Raw genomic sequence first — 12,356 nt, 5'->3', positions numbered from 1 at the left:
GAAAGCATTTTCTTTAGAAATATGACACCAATTTTTACATATATTTAACTAATGATCAAATGTCTACATCACATTGTATCTTAATCACTACATATTCTGGGAACCAAAATACAAGGGGACTCTAAAAAAGAAAAACTATTAGGGGCCGGAGTTTGACCTAGTAGTAAAGGGCTTGTCTAGCATGCAAGAAGAATGGAGTTCAATTCTTCAGTACAACATATACATAGAAAAAGCCAGAAATGGTGCTGTGGCTCAAGTGTTAGAGCTCTAGCCTTGAGAAAAGCCCAAGGATAGTGCACAGGCCCCGAGTTCAAGGCCCAGGACTGGCAAAAAAAAAACCTAGTATAGCCAAGTGCTGGTGGCTAATGACAGTACTCTTAACTACTCAGGAGAGTGAGATCTGATGATCATGATTCAAAACCAGCCAGTTCAAGGGAACCCAGGCAACTCATATCTAACTAGTCACCAAAAAGCAAAGGCAAGAGTTAAATAGTGGCTGATGTGGTCTAGTGCTAAACTTGAGCAAAAATGCTCAGGGACACAGCAAATCCGCCCCTGACATTTACCCAAATGTCTAGAAATAAGGACATACTAAAGACACTAGCACAACAATGTTCATTGCAACACTATTTATCATAGCAAAGATATGGACCCAACCTAGATACCCCTCAGTAAGTAATTGGATCAAGAAGATGTGTTACTTACACACAATGGAATTCTAGCTGCCACCAGAAGGAAGGACATCAGCCCGTGTGTAAGGAAATGGAAAGACTTGGAAAAACTCAAGTTACGTGAAATCAGCCAGACCCAGAGGAACATTGGCTCAATGGTTTCCCTCATTTTCAATAACTAGTACCCATCTAGGACTCTCCTAGCAGAGGATAACAATAACTCAAAACCTAGGTAGATGAGGTCATATAGGATGAGACTAAATGAAAGGGTCTCTAGATTATGGAAACAAGAGCTTTATCTTGCGTGATGGTTGTTCTTAATGTACTATGTTATTTCTCTTCTCTTTTTTTGTCCTTATGATTAATCTCATATTGTTGCTATAACTGACTTTGTTACCTGGTATATTGCATATACGTTTGTTTATTTGAAACAGGAAAAGGAAGGGGAAAAACAAGATGATTGGGAAGGGGTGTGGGGAGGGAAATTGGGACAAAAACATGAGAAGCAGTATCAATGTGTGAGAAGTAATGCACCTACTACATGATGAGTGTAATTGTAACCCTTCTATACATTATCGCAACAATAAAATAAAAATGCACAGGGACAGTTCCCAGGATCTGAATTCAAACTCTAGGACTGACACAAAAAGGAAAGAAAAGCAAAGAAGAATAGAGCCAAACCTAGATACATAAGGACATATAGTATGGCAAAATGAAAGGATCCTCAGGATATAGAAACAAAAGCCAGATAATGAGTGATTGTTGTCCTAAATGTACTATGTTATCTCTCATCTCTTTTGCTGTCCCTTGGTTATCTCATGGTGTTACAGTATTTTACCTTGTTATCTGATATATTGTATATATGTTTATTTGGTTATTTGAAATAGGATAGAGAAGGGAGGGGAAACAAGATGAGCGGTGGGGTGGTGGGAGGGAAATGGGGACCAAGACATGAGAAAGGGTATCAATGTTTGTGAAGTAACGTACCTTCTATCTGGTGAATATAATGTAACCCTTCTATTAATTACAATAAAAATATTTGAAAGAAAGAAGAGAAAAAGAAGAAGAAGAAGAAGAAGAAGAAGAAGAAGAAGAAGAAGAAGAAGAAAAGCCAGTGCAGATACCTTAAAGTTACAAAGTTTTCAAAGTTCTACCATACTGCAAGACATTTAATTTACAGTCACAAACTTCCTATCAATGTAATATCCACCTTTTCTTGCCCTTATTGTAAAATTATTCATATTTTAGAAAAATTTCTACCTCAGAATCAGTCCTAGTAAAATAAGCAAACAAAAAATGTATCTACACAGCAAACATTAAGTTCAGATAATTATCAGAAGTTCACAAATTGGACATGCCTTTCAGATCATTCTCAATAAATCTCTTTCCCCCAGAATATAATTGCTCTTTCTAATGGTACAAATATGTGAATATATCTGCTGGGTATAAATTATTTGGCATGAAGATGGTTTAGCAGATGTTTTTGAGGAAAGCAAATTTCTTACTGAACATGTGGGCTGACTGGCCCTTCCCTCGAGGGCAAATACATTGGCTGATCACACTCGAGATTCACTGAGTGAATATGTGTATTTCTTTTAATAGAATCTTTTAGAAATAGTGAGTCAATTTAACTACAGGTTAGCTACCACTGTTTCCCCTGGTGATTCTGCCAGATGAACTGGGTCTGTGAATTCTTAGGAAGAAAAGCAGGTGAGAATAATAAAGGAAACAATTGAAAATCATTACTGGGAAAATTGCTGTTAATAAACTGATAAAAATGATTGATACAGGCACCAGTGGCTCACGCCTGTCATCCTAGCTCCTCAGGAGGCTGAGATCTGAGGATGGTGGTTCAAAGTCAGCCTGGGCACAAAAGTCTGTGAGACTTTTATCTCCAAGATACCACCAGAAAACTGGAAATGGCTCAGCGTGGTAGGGCGGTAGCCTTGAGCTGAGGTGCTCAGGGTCAATGCCCAGATGCAGATTTCAAGCCCTATGACCAAGAGAAAAAGAATTAATTAAAATAATAACCAAGGAAAATGTTAAAAGTTTGCCTATGAAATTATCCACCTTTAGTAATTTTATCAATTACCTATTATGATAATATGCTGAAATAAAATAGGCATACAAGTAGTCAGTGATTTATAACTACAATGAGATATTTCCGTATTTGAGGATTTGGTCTCCTGATAGACTGTACTAGACGTGTCTTTCTCAGAAAACTTGCTTCAAGCTTTGGGTCAACTAGCTTTGAGTTAAGGCACAGGTTTCATGGCAATCTATACACACAGTCTGGCCCAGATTAAAGACTGCTTCACCTGAAAACTCTTACCAGGATTCATAGAATAAACAATAAAAGAGGAACTGTATCAAATCTGCAAAAATTTTATTGCATTAAGAAAGCCACATGACCAAGCTCAACATGGATGGCTAAGTAAATACATTCAGTCCATGGGCCCCTTTGACTTTCTACCTATATTTTGCCAGATTTCCATGTGTTAGGGATGGATTGTGATTTCTGTATCTTTCACAGTATTTTTTCTTAAATCCCATGGTATTACCAATTGTCTGACTCACAGCCAATACTGCTCTATGAATTGCTAACCTTGACTCAGTGATTCTAATTGATAGGATGTTTTGGAAGAGCTAGCTGAGAGATGGTATAGAACCATATCTTTACCAATTCTTGCTTATTATATCTCTAGTCTGTTGATTTCCCAGACTAGACCATGGCTAGACTAGGAAAACTGCTACAATGAACACCTGAAAATGTACTTTTACCCTCTTAGGTACTCTCCTAAATCTCTTTGAATTTCATTCCTTTCCCGTGCACAAAATTTAAGAAAGAAAAGTTATCCTCTTGGCTCAGGCCTGTAATCCTAGCTACTCAAGAGACTGAGATCTGACGATCAAGGTTCAAAGCCAGCCTGGGCACAAAAGGACCTGAGACTCTTATCTCCAACTAACCTCTAGAAAACAGGAAGTGGGGTTTGGCTCAAGTGGGGGTGGTAGCCTTGAGCTGAAGAGCTCATGGACAGTGCCCAGGCAGAGTTCAAGCCACACGACCCATAAAAAAAAAAAGAAAGAAAAATTATCATTTTACACTAAACTTAATATAGTAAAATTGTATGCTCTTTATAATGTTTGCACTGGGATTACAAAATTGGTAGTAGGATAGCTCAGTTTGTAATCCAGTGGCCCAAAGTCAGTAGGTAAAATGTGAAATTAAGTAAAACAAAACTTTATCTACCTTTATGTCATTGAAATTAGTACTCTGCTTCTCCACACACACCCCGATTCATTTTGTCTGTGTTATGAACAAAATGACTCTTCCTGCAAAATACATGCATTGAAATCATAGCTTGCGATGTATAAGGTAAAGCCTTGGGAAAATAACTGGGTCATGAGCATGGCTCCCTAATGGTAGAATTAAAGCCCTTAATAAAGGATCATGAAGCGCTCCCTCTCTGTCTTTTTCTACCCTGGGAGGAAGTAATCGGAGTCAGTATTGCAACCTCGGTGAGGACCCAAATCAGAGCCTGACTGGGAAGCACGCTCGCAGGTCTTCCAGCCTCCAGAAGTGCAGGCGAATGGAGGCGGATGGAGCTGGCTTCTTCATAAGCCTTACCCAACGTGTGCTGCTCGGGGAAAGTCAGCCCAAACTCAGTTAAAAGAGTTAAAATTTTAACTTAGTGTTAAAATGTGAAAAGGTGTCTGATTTTTCCCTCAGAAGTTATTTAGGTAATATATTTAATCAAAATGCAGACATTAAAGACGTGTCGATTCTTAATCACCTAATAAAAAGTGCAATCCTCAACCTGAATCTTACAATATAGTCATTGATGTGCATTTCAGTGAATACAGTAAAGCCTCTAATCTTAGATTTCTGTTCTTTTTCTAATTCCTTCTAATTCCATCGTCTCACACTTTCTTCTCCAAATGTAACAAAATCCCTGCAAGTCTGTGACTTTTTTTTCAATTTTAATTACATTCACTTCAAAGTCAGTACTTTGCTACATTGGGTATTCAGATTTTGTTTTAGTTTGGTTCTTTATCGTACTTGGGTTTGAATTCAGGGCCTTTCACTTGCTAAGCAAGTATCCTATCACTTTAGTCATGCCTGCAGTTCCAAAATTTGATTTATTTCATTAACTAATTTAGTCTTGAGTGAAGTCCCTGCTAAACAATTTTTTGTGAATAAGCCTATACTAAGGATACAACATTGAACAAAGAAAATGATATTGACCTTACAGGTAGTCTTAAAATCCATATGAACAGATGTCCTCACACAGATGCAACTTGAAAGATTTAGAGCATGCTACTTTGGTAAAAGTTTAGTCTGTGGGCATCCTATTTGCCTTTATTTTTATTGATATAAAATGTTCCCCATTGGTTAAACTACTAGTGCCTTAGTTAAACTTTGCTTTAATCAAACTAAAAAAACTAAGTCCCAGATGCCCCTCAGTAGCGTCTACTGAATGGATCAAGAAGATGTGGTATTACACAATGGAATTCTATGCTGCCATCAGAAAGAAGGACGTCCCCATCATAGGGAATGTAAAGACTTGGAAAAAATCATATTAAGTGAAGTATGCCAGACCCAAAGGAACATAGGCTCAATGGCTTCACTCATTTGTAATAATTAGTACACATCTAGGACTCTCCTAGCAGAGGATTACAATAGCTCAAAACCTAGGTACATAATGTCATATAGGATGAGAACAAATGAAATGAACTCTATGTTATGGAAACAGAGCTTTATCTTGTGTGATTGTTGTTCTTAATGTACTATGTTATTTCTCTTCTTTTTTTTGCCCTTATGCTTAATCTCATATTGTCGCTGTATCTGACTTTGTTACCTGGTATATTATATATGTGTTTATTTGAAATAGGGAATGAAAGGGAAAAACAAGATGATTGGGAGGGGGTGGAGGAGGGAAATGAGGACACAAACATGAGAGGGGATATCAATGTGCAAGAGGTAATGCACCTACTACCTGACTAATGTAACTGTACATTATCCCAACAATAAAACAACAAGACAAAATAAAATAAAAAGAATAACTTATTTTACTTCTTACCATACAATCTTTGGACTTAAAAGGACAATAGTAAGAACAGAAAAATATCCTTATTTTTATTTCTTAAAACAAACATTGCATCCTGAATTATTATGTTGTAACTCATCAAGTCAAAATGATGCAACTACTTATATTTGACCAGTTTTGATACAAAATAACAATGTGAATACCTTCGCTAATAATTGCTTCCTTCCTAGAATGTTAGTTATTCACACCTAGATATTACGTCTGGTTCCTACTTAGATAGATGGAGCTGCCTCACTCATAATCCTGGTTACTCAACAAGTTAAGATCTGAGAATCATTGTTTGAAACCAGCCTGGGCAAAAACAAAAAATACTAAACTCTGAGAGACACTATCTTCAATTAACACAAAAATTAAAAGATATAATGGAAATGAGGATAAAGTGGTCAAATGACAGCTGTGTGTAAAAAGCCAAGTGACAGTGCAAGTCCCTAAATTCAAGCCCTGGTACCAACATACACACACACACACACACACACACACACACACACACACACACGATGAATTTCAAAAGTCTACCCTGAAGAATTGTTTATATTTAACTATATTTCTCCTCTATCCTACACCCTTGCCCTTTGCAGATTCTAACTATTCAGAATGAGTCTCCTAACTTCAAGTTGTTTCTAAAGAATAATTGCAGAGATCAAGCACACACACACACACACACGAATTCCTGAATGCAATGCCCATCATCTAATCAGCCTGTAATACACTGGCACTTATTACTGGAAGTAACAATGCATGTAGAATTCTACCAGAAATTATGGGAGGAATATATCCACAAAGGCTTCTGAGAGATATCACAAGGGTGAGGATCAGTGGGGAAGGATTACGTCTGGAACACAGCGAGAGGCTTTGCAAATGAAATTGCAAGAATGGAATTATAAGGCAGACAAGAGGACTGATACAATGTGGGCATTCGTGTTTCCAGTGCTGGCACATCTAGAAAGTATCATCTATGAATTTGGTCTGATTACTCCCCTTTACTAAGCAGCCGTACTTATTTTTTGACTCAGCACTAAGTCTCCCCAAAGATTCCACGTGGCTTTCTTACAAGATTGCAAAGGGTTTTTTTGTTGTTGTTGTTAAAATTCTCATACAATTAAAAAACATCCTACAGTGCAAGTTGTAGGATAGATGAAAGCACCATTCAATGGTACATTTTCAATAAACACTCCTGTGACACATAGTATTATGCCATTTACTTTGATCATCCCTGAATCAGGAATTAAATACATGTTCCTGAGAAGGATCCCTCAAACACTGCAACTTTACCTGGAAGTAGCTTTCTTTGTGTAAATGGATTTCTGCAGGATACCCTGTGTGCCAGCGACTGTGCTAAGCACTTTTTAAGGATGATATTATGGAATTCTCACACATACTTTATCGAGTTATCATTATCCCCACCTCTCCAGAAGCAGAACTTGATGTCTATCCCCTCCTAGACTACAAGGATAAAGGCCAAATTTAATCCTAGTTATGTCTGACTCTAGACTCTGATCTTGAGCAACCACTACCTGCACATACACCACAATGGTCATACACCATAACAAAACCTACGCCTAGACTTAAACCATTGACAAATCTATCCTGTTCTTTCACATTGTTTTGTGAAAAATAAGAATAAATGTTAGTTTTATTCATATATTTTGCTTTGGGCGATGGACCAGAAGGATGGAGAGTGGTGGAAATAGAATCTGATCAAAGTACACTGTGGGCATATATGTACTGAAAAAAAAGAAACTCTTGTATACAACCAATTAATGCCAATAAGAAAAAGATGAGCTGGGTGCAGTGGCTCACGCCTGTATCCTAGCTACTTAGTAGGCTGAGAGCTGAAGATCATGGTTCAAAGCCTGCCTGGGCACTAAAGACCTTGAGACTCTTATCTCCAATTAACCACTAGAAAACAGGAAGTGGGGCTATGGCTCAAGGGGTAAGGCAGGATCCTTGAGCTGAGGAGCTCAGGAGCAATGCCCAGGTCCAGGAGTAGGGTGGTAGCCTTGAGCTGAAGAGCTCAGGGACAGTGCCCGGCCTAGAGTTCAAGCCCCATGACTAACAAAAATAAATAAAAAAGAAAGAAAAAGAAGGTAAAGTCTGACATAAAGAGGAAAGAGGAAAGAAATGTACCTTGTATCAAAAGAGAAATAGCATTGAGAAATATGTGTGTAATTTACAGACATTTCAGTCTTTATTTTCTAGTTAGACAGGCAGTAGCACTCTGATAAATTAAGGATTTTTTTCATTTATATAAACAAGTTCTAATTTTCAGTAAAAACTGAACAAAATCCATATACTCAACCTGCAAATAGTTATTCTAATTGTCCCCTTGAAGGCAGAGAGAGGCTGGCTGGCTCTCATTTATCTGGGTAGCCTGTATGGCCCACAGGCATGGCACTTGATAAAGGTCATTCAGTCCCATTTATTTAAAAGAATAGTGAAGAGACACAGGTGAAATGCACAGGCTCAAAAGCTTTAGAAAAATATGTTCCAATGAAAGTGTTTGCCAAAAGAACTTAGAAGGTCTAGATTGAAGGTCTGCCTTTAATCATGCCACTGTTCTAAGTTTTCTTTATTAAAAATAATAGCACATAACTTTTTGCTTTCTGCTACATGCTAGGGAAAAAGCTCAATACTTTATGGAGACAATCACACTTAATTTTCATTCTTGTTTTACTGATAAGAAAGTTAAAATTCAATGGTAGGTGGTGCAGACAAGACTCAAAACACAGTAACTTTATTATTTAAGATTATTTAACAACCCTAAACCTAGCTATGCAGCCTTTTGTGAAGTATTAATAATCTGTATCTGTTTTCTGATTTGTAAAAGTATATTTCTGTCCCTCCATGATTAAAATCTGCACTTGCCTGGCAGATGATAGATGATAGATGATAGATGCATAAACAGACAGATAGACAGGCAGATGGACAAATGAATGAAATGATGTACATACATTCATGCATACATGACAGTTCATTGACAGTGTTAGACAGTAGTCTTCTACATACATGTACCACATAGATATATAATACATAATACATATATGTATATATATGATCAAAAGTGACTTGTCTTAAAGATTTGCACATAAATGCTTTCTTTCTTTTTTCCATTTTGCTCTAAACATAGCATTTTGAAAACAGAAGTAAGTGAAAAAGGAACAGAGTGAGAAAATATTTCTATTATCAGTGTTTCTTCAATTACCAGCTTCCTCCTCACAACTACATAACTAAGGACATTTTAATACCCTAATTAATATCCATTTTTAACTCTATGCCATGTTTTTATTGCCATCCTCTCATTAAAAAATCTAATGAGCATTAGCATACTGACAAGGATAATAAATGCCAACAATTCATATTCAGTTATTAAAGCTAATGGTTTTCCCATTGGAATGTAATATATGTTTCAGCCTTTTTGCCAAAAGCTCAGTGATACTTTTATCTCCAGCCGACCAATTGCACATTTAATTTAATACCTATTAAATGCAAACAGCAACTCAGAAATTACATTAGTCTTGTTCCAGAGACATCAAGAGCCAGCAACTAGAAAATGAAAACAAGGTAAAACACTAATGTTACTCACAGAATAGATGTGATAAGCAAACTCCTGCCTAACTTAAGTGGCTTATTTGAACAAGCATAATAAGTCACCTGACAGGCTCTGGGCTCAACAGTAGAACAGATGTAACTGTTTCCTACATCATGCTGAAAGAACAGACTCTGACTTGAAACATTGTTTTAGCTAAGGAACTTTCTCAAGTCTTCCCTCTAGGTTTTGCAGTTTTCAAAACACTGTGTTTTAGCAATTCTAGTTCTCTGCGTAATTAATTCAACATTTTCTTTCAAATGAAAGGGAGTTGTTTTCTTAATTTAAAAAGTTTAAGCTAATTCACAAAAAGCATAAAAATGTTCATATTTCTGATATAACATAATTATGATTTTTATTTCTGTTTAATTTGTTTATGTTGGGCTGGGAGTTTGGCCTGGTGGTAGAGTGCTTGCCTAGCATGCATGAAGACCCGGATTTGATTCCTTGGTACCACACACATAGAAAAAAGCTAAAAGTAGTGCTGAGGCTCAAGTGGTAGAGATCTAGCCTTGAGAAAGTCCAAAGACAGTGTTCAGGCCCTGAGCTCAAGCCCAGGACTGGCAATCAATCAATCAATCAATCATTTGTTTCTGTTTTGTTCCAGGGTACTGAGGAAGTCCTTCATGTTGAAAGAAGTTCCTGGATATGAAATTACTGAAAGTGTCAGAGGTCTGATGTGCACTGGCATAGATATCACCCATGAAAGGTGAGAATGAGTGCCATTTGTTCTTGAAAACTGCCACACGTCCAGAGTTTTCACATCAGCTCCCATTTTCTCCAAATCATTATGTTAACTGTGAAGTCCCTTTTAGACTGAGAGTCTAGAAATGTTAAGGAAATCTCTAAGTCCTTATAGACCCCTAGGTGCAAACATCAGAATGTAAACTCAGGAAATACAGTTCTTTATGTGCAACTTAAAATGTGATATATTAGTCAGAGAATAAAGATTGCAAAAGCTTGAAGTAAGGGAAGAGTAACAGAGAAAACTAGTTTTTGAAATTCAGTTTCATATACTGTTGTAATGGCAAGATGGCCAGACGGAAGGCCCTCAGGACTCTTTTATCCAATTCACTCATTTGGTTAGGGTTGCTGTACCGCTGATGATTCTGAAAGATTAGGTAACAACGTTCTCTCAACATCTCCCACAAACAAGTGATGAGTCCAAACCTCAATACTTCTCAGCTGCACACAGACATCATTGTCCACAATACATATATACTGTGTGCAGGTCAGACATCTGCACCTCCCCCCCCCTTTCTCTCTCTCTCTCTCATACACACACACACACACACACACACACACACACATCATGAGACACAGCATTGCGAGTATTAGTTCAAGTCCACATATCTTCTGTAGTGCCTATGACACATTAGCAAAGTAACCGAGCTCTGAAGCTACAAACATAGACTCCAGCCAAGATTATTTAATGTACATTTAATTCATCTCTCTAAGCTTCCCTTTTTTATCTATAAAGAAGAAGACCAGATAAAGGCTCAATTGGAAAAAAATAATTCGAAGGCGGATATTATGTCTTTAAAAGGAAGAAAAGGTTCAGCAAATATTTGCTTGTCTTTCCGTATTGTCACCTAAGGAAGTCTTGAAAATAATGTCAGAAGAAGATAAGTTTATTGTAGGGATTTTACATTTATTTAAGTCTACCTTGTAGCTCCTTACAATTATTCAGGTCTACCTTACAGCTCTTAGACATCTTGAAGAAATATAATGTTGAACCACCTCAGATGCCAATACTGAATTCTACTTGATCTCATTATAGCATCTTTAATATAGTTATGTCATTTAATACATACTTCATTTTATTTTTCAATGTTTATCACTTTATGTCAATACAGTTTATATCTTATGTTCTATTAACTTTTATAAAATCAATCACAGATTTCCATTATTTTATATATTTTAGATGGATAAACAGAGTTTTCCCTTTTGTGTATTAAGAAATACTTTAATTTTTTCAAGCTTTTAGAAATAAGTACCGTATTTGACTACTGTGGCTTGAACTCGGAGCCTCATGGCTGACACTCTACCACTTGAGCCAAGCCTTCACTCATGGTTTGTTGCACACTCTGGGCCTGAGTGTTGTCCTTGGGGGTTTCTCAAGGCTAGAGCTCTACCACTTGAGCCACAGCACCACTTCCAGCTTTCTCTGCGTATGTGGTACCAAGGAATCAAACCCAGGTCTTCTTGCATGCTAGGCAAGCATTCTACCACTAGGCCAAACTCCCAGCCCCTGTAATAAAATTTTTAATTTAGTTTGGATACTTGGGCCAATTTTCAGAGTAACTGATTATGTTTCTTGCCAATATAACTTAACTCCATAAATAAAAGTTTACGAGCCTTCCCCTCTCCTAGGTACTTTATTAAAAGTCAACAGCCAAACCTCCTTCTTTCATTCACAAATTTTAAATGTAGTTTGTATAATCATTTAATCACTCTAGCTCCCCTTTCCTACTTATTGGATATTGCATGTAACCAGATTATTTTGAATATAATAAAGTCTTATTGAAGATCGATTCTTAAAAGTAAAATATGTATTGAGAAAAGTTTGAAGAAAATAAATTAGTACTACACTTCAAAGAAAGGAAAGTTGTGGTAGTAAAAAAGGTTTTGAGACCAAAGGAGACCATTCGCTAGTACATCATGGATCATTCCTATTGAGATGATTGTTTCATGGGCCAGCCCAGGAAAATGTTTGTAAAATGCATATGCCTTCAACAGAAAAAGCAGAGAAAAGAAAAAGAAAAGATTTAGGACATCTTAAATGATTAAGATGTTCTAAAGTCATACCACTAAATCTAGTGAATAGTATTCAAATTGTACTTAAAATCTCAAACTAATGTTACTTGATCTCACAGTAACAGGCTCAAAAGACATTCCTTAATAATAACACACAAAATGAATTACCGAAAAGGTAGCCTAGGAATAAAATAGAAGGTTTGGAGAAATAAGAAATACAATTCTACTAACCAG

This window comes from Megascapheus bottae, chromosome 14 (assembly GCF_031878675.1).
Source record: "Megascapheus bottae isolate mThoBot1 chromosome 14, mThoBot2.hap1, whole genome shotgun sequence".
NCBI classification, from domain to species: Eukaryota; Metazoa; Chordata; class Mammalia; order Rodentia; family Geomyidae; genus Megascapheus; species Megascapheus bottae.
This window is presented reverse-complemented; position numbering follows the sequence as displayed.